A 6,000-nucleotide genomic window follows, 5' to 3' on the forward strand; every position below is an offset into this window, starting at 1 on the left:
GCTCACTCACCCACTCACACACCTGCCATCTGCTTACCCACCCACCCACCCGCTCGTCCACCCACCCGCTCACTCGCTCATTCACCTACTCACACGCCCACCATCTTGCTTACCCACCCATCCACTCACCCAATCGCTTACCCACTCACTCACCACCCTCCTGCCCACCCGCCCACCCACTCACCAACCATACCCGCTCACCAACCCAAGTGCTCAACCACCCACCTGCTCACTCACCCACCCACTCACACACCTGCCACCTGCTCAACCACCCACCCACTCACCCATTCGCTCATCCACTCACTCACACATCCACCCAACCACTCACCACCCACCCATTCATCCACCCACTCACCACCCACCCACATCCACCTGCTCACCCACCCATCCATCCACACATTCACCCACTCACCCATCCACACATTCATCCGCTCACCCACCCACACCCATCCGCTCACTCACCCGCTCTTGGGAGGATAGACTTTTAGTTAGTAAAACATCTGTAAACAAATCAGGATTACTTGTTTTACAGATGATAAAATAGATCAGTAGACAGGGGCTGTATGCGTTTCTACGTTGTAATTTATATTCTGCACAAAGGCGACTCCACAGCAGCTGTGGCGAGGCAAGGCCGGCGATCACGAGAGCCAGATGACAGCAGATAACTCGAGAGAAGCACGCGTTATCGTCTAGCTGTGGGTGTGCTCAACTGCGCGTGTGTTTGTGGCTAAATGCGAGAATGTGGATCGGTGTGTTATTAAATTACGAGGCTGCAATAAGATCCTTGTATGTATGTCGACCTTCTGTTGCACCGTGCTTAGCCAACCGTGATAATCGGACATTACTCAATTGTATTTTACATCGAGCAATCAGCACCCCTACGTGCAGAGCAAAGCCGCTTGCAGGTGAAATGCTGAGTCGCCTTCTTATTGTGCAAAAAAAAAAGTTGCCACTGGGGGTGCCCTTTAGAAGTGCAAAGGGGATTGCATTCCTCGCAAACCACGTGGCCCAGCTTTGCCTTTGAGAGGCAGTCGTGCCGTGCAGGCGTCCCAGTGTCAGCGCTGTCACCACCGTCACCATCGTCACCACCGTGACTATCGTCACCACCGTCACTATCATCACCACCCACACCATCGTTACCACCGTCACCACTTTCACCATGGTTACCACCGTCACCAACGTCACCACCCACACCATCGTTACCACCATCACCCTCCACGTGTAGGATTCACGGAATTTGAAGGGACGGGGAGTAATATTAGATGAAAAATCATACATAGGTGTGCAGCATGCATGCACCCACCCTCTCCAACTTATCTAGACCAACAGCTCAGAAAAACTGAATTTGTGACCAAGTTGTCGTTTAGACCGGCGGTTCCCAACCTTTTTGGCACCAGGGACCGGTTTCGTGGAAGACATTTTTTTACGGACTGGAGGGGGGGTCATCATTGGGCCTTTCCCCCTTTTCAAAGAAACTCTCCAGCGACGTTTGTTTTTTGCTCATTTTGGCGAGGGTTAGCTTGTGGGCTTTATACCAAAACTGTGACTGAGACAAGTGCGCAGTGCGGGAGGGAGGCGCGAACGGAAGTGGTAAATACAATAATGGGCAGGCCACGCGCAGACTAAAATAAGTTACGGATTCCGACTTCTCATAAGGAGCGCGCAACCTAGATCCCTGGCATGCGCAGTTGACAGTAGGGTTCGCGCTCCTATGAGAATCTAATGCCGCCGCTGATCTGACAGGAGGCGGATCTCAGACGGTAATGCAAGCGATGGGGAGCGGCTGTAAATACAGATGAAGCTTCACTCGCTCACCCACCGCTCGCCTCCTGCTGTGCGGCCCGGTTCCTAACAGGCCACGGACCGGTACCGGTCCGCGGCCCGGGGGTTGGCGACCCCTGGTTTAGACCACAGACTCAAAGCGTTGAGAACACGTGGCCGTCCCAGCAACAGGCAGCAGTGAGACAAAGACAACTGTGGACCGGTTTCGTCTAATTAGGACTCATTAGTGCAGGACGGTAATCAATACTTTCTCTTGCCATATGCCTCTGGCAGCCCCATATATGGAGATGACCTTTACACTATGGTGACCCCATAGACAGTTGTCTAAAGGTAACAGTAATCAAATCTGTAAATGATGAGAAAACCAATCACAACAAATATAAATTATGCAGGCTGGAAACAATAGATTTCACAATGGTATCAGTGAAAATAGTATACTTGTTTTTTTACGGTAAAGTCACGTTTACACGTTCAGATACAAAAACACTCCGCATGTACCCTCCCCGAGCGAATCTAAGTAATTAAAATAAAACAAAAACAGCACCATGCATTACTGCTCTACTTTGTAGTCGCGAAAGTCTAGTGTGACAAGTCTTGATCAAATCGTGTTTATGCATATACACGTGCCTGAGTAAACATTTTAACGATAATCCTCTACAATTGAAATAAACATCGCATTAAGAAGATGTGTGTAGGAATATTTACAAGGCCTAAAAGTTGCACAGCGCATACGACTTAGGGGTCTATAGCTGTACGCACTGCCGTGCAGTTGAAATCCTTTAAATTGTGAGAAAAAAATCACACGCGGACAGAGTTATTTGTGGTTGGCGCACTGCTTTATGAACCACATATTGTATTAGACAGTCACCCACAGAAGTTGATATAACAGAGCTACCTCTAATTACAAATGTAATTTTCTTCTTGATTTCCCCGCATCTGCCCTCATTCCCCTCCACCAAATAAAAAAATATTCTGCACGAGTTATTTTCAATCTCCCCTTTAATTCTCACACTTTGCCTCTCCTCCTTCAACTCCAATGGCTTCTCGTTCACTACCACTGTCTTTTAAAATACCTGTCGCTGGTCGTTAAACCTCTCCATGGACTTGCCCTACATAATTTTGCCTCTTTCATCTCCTTCCATGTCCTCTCTCGTCCTCTTTGTTCCCAATCTTCTGTCTCTGTCCCTCCTCTTTGTGCCAAACCTCATTTATGGTCCATCTACTTAACCTTCTTCCATTCCTCCCATAAAGCCCCACCTCTTCTCCATTGCCCATTCTCTACCTCTTCTCTCCCCTTAAGCCTCAACTCCTTCTCGTATCTACTCTTCTCCGATCCCATTGCTGTCTATCGCTGTCACTTATTCCTCAAACTTTGTACACCCCTGCCATCTAAATCATTCCATTCTGTCACCGCCTTGTGCTTGTTATGTCAAGAGAGAAGGCACTCTATAAATATACACCAAAGCCACCACCACCGCCACCAAGAAAAGGAACAGATTTATTTGTTGGGTCTGGAAGTGGCCAAAGTGCAAGTCGGCCATGAAAAAATTTTACATTTAAAATTACACCGCCACCAATTAAAACATTAAACACAAACACAAAGGTTGTCTGTATAACCTCAACGGACTCTTGAGGCAAGTGCTTTTAGCGAGCAACTATGAAAGCCAGCATGGTACACAATGGGGAGGGTGGCCAGCACCATGCCTGGCCGCCTTTATCTCCCGAGTAGTGATGTTTACACACCGCACCAGGTACTCATTGGAGGCTGAGTCGATCTCGGGTTAGCCCAAAACCACTTTAGTTCATCGGTACTGGTGTTGCCAAGTTCATCGCGCAATACGCGAAACACTATACAATTACCGGATAATACGCATACCCACACAGGCGTATGCATGTGTGGGTGGGTTATTTATACAGCAGTATGCAGCATGGCAGTCAGTCGGCACCTTCCGCAATGCACGTTTGTTATTCATGAGGGTGCACATCCTGATGTATTCATTGGCTGATCACCCGAAGCCACCGTGTGAGCTGAGAGTTTCTCGATCTTACCGGGTACTCGATAGAGCTGAGAAATGCACTGCGGTCAATACTCAGAGTCATCATTTAGACGTAGAGACCCAGAGATGAAGAGAATCCCTAGCAGCCCGTACATATTAATGGATAGCAGTGATGGTCCCAGCTGCTGACTTGTACACCAGGGGTGAAGAATTGAGACAAGGCTGTGGTCCCAAGATAATTTCACTCCTTCCATTTGTTTTGTATTGAGTGGCATCCTGACGGGTACGACACGGTTCAGACGCGGCCACCAGCTCAAAAAACACGTACAGAACAAACCCTGCGCAGAGAAGCATGCAGAGACGCGTGCTCGAAATCACACCAAGACAGAGGAACGCGCAGATGAGAGAACATACACAGAGGTAAGATCCCTCCTCATGTTGACCATGATGAGAAGGAAAGAGCAACACGCAGATGAAAACGTTTCTGGAAGTGACGATGGCTGATGATCAAGAGTAACTTGGAGGGGAGGAGGTGGGAAGCTCATTCACAGGAGGTGCTGGGGCCCATTGTCACAGCGCAGGCGTCACGAGAAGTGACGTTGGTTTGGGGAGGCCTTCATCAAACAGTGGATTTACCACTGGTGATGATGCCCATAATGATGATGAATGCATGGGCAGTCCACTCACATTCGTGCATAATCAGGTGCACGTCCACTCCCCTAGTCACCCCTCCACTAATCTCACTCCCCGAGTCACCCCTCCACTCACCTCACCCCCATTCCCCGAGTCACTCTCACCTCGACTTCTCCACTCTATCGCCAGTCGCCCTGAAGAGGCCCAACTCCGGAGCCTCCCCCAGTGCCACGTTCACTCTCAGCACGAACATCGTGTGGTGCCACCCCCTCCTCTGCTGCATCCCTCCAACTCTTCCTCCGCCATTGCGAGAATCGGCTCCACGAAGGGTCCCACGCTGTCCCCGTCCCTCAATGGACTCGTGTCCTTTGTTGATGAAGGCCATTTAATAAAATAATGACAATTAATTATGCACACACACAGGTCACCAAAGTAGCCTCAATAGACATGTTAGGGCAAGTTGTGGAGCCTTGTGCTGTGGAACACACGAGGGGGTGGTATGTATTTTGTATGTTGAACTTCTTTTGCACGGTACGTAGCCAACCGTGCTAATCGGAGGTGCAGGGGAAGGGCAACAAAGAAAGCACAAAAAGTAGTTCTAAAGAAATTAGTTTTCAATCTAGATGTAAAAGTGCACAGCTCCAGTGGCTTCTAATATCAGAAGGAAGAGCGTTCGAGACGGCCGCAGAAGCGCTTCTGAAAGTGCGATGCAGCGACCGTCTTTGTTCGATGGTTCGCCAAAATCTGCTGTGGGGATGTGATGTGGCCAACACCATGCACGCGGCCACCTTTGTCTCTCCCAATTGCTGATGTTTATTATAGACACTGCACCAGGTACTCTTTAGAGGGTGAGTCGACCGAGGGAAGGTCGAGGACTGGGTCACACAGACACACACACAGAAAAAGATGCCCTATGTCAAATCCAGAGGCTTCTAAGAAAATGGAGGTGTAAGACGGACACAGCTATTACATGGATGAAGGTGTAATACAGATATTTGTGTTAAGGTGGTGCTGCTCACCTGAGAACAATAACAAAAATCCCAACACTCATTCATCTGTTTAATCTTTGATTGGAAAACGCTGGGCGAGACCTGCGACATTCGAGTGAGCTCACCTACTCGCTCACAAACACACAACACTCAACCCAGTCAATCAACATGTTACACACCCTAAATATGACCCGCCTTGTCCTGGGGAAGACCTGCAACATGCTACTGAGCTCACCTCTTCACTCACCTACTCACCCACTATTGCTATGTCATCCACACACACTCGCTTATCTTAACAGACCTCAATAATTGACATTTAGCTCCTGAAGATATTGCTACATGCAATAAAACGCGAGTGTGTGAGTGATTGAGTGATTGATTGAATGTGTAAGTGAGCGTCTGGTTGCGTGAATGAGTGAGCATGTGAGTGCGTGTGAGTGTGTAAGGTGAACGGTAGTGTATCGGCGAATGTGCTGTGCTACAAATCTGGTGATCCGAGTTCAAATCTCGCTCACCAGTCTTTGGGTCTCTGTGTAAGTTTTTACCTCTCTGTAAGTCTATGGGTCTCTGTGTAAGTCTATACCTCTCTGTAAGTCTAT

The sequence above is a fragment of the Petromyzon marinus genome, chromosome 79 (assembly GCF_048934315.1).
Source record: "Petromyzon marinus isolate PM22_M1 ecotype Great Lakes invasive population chromosome 79, UKy_Petmar_22M1.pri1.0, whole genome shotgun sequence".
Taxonomy (NCBI): Eukaryota; Metazoa; Chordata; class Hyperoartia; order Petromyzontiformes; family Petromyzontidae; genus Petromyzon; species Petromyzon marinus.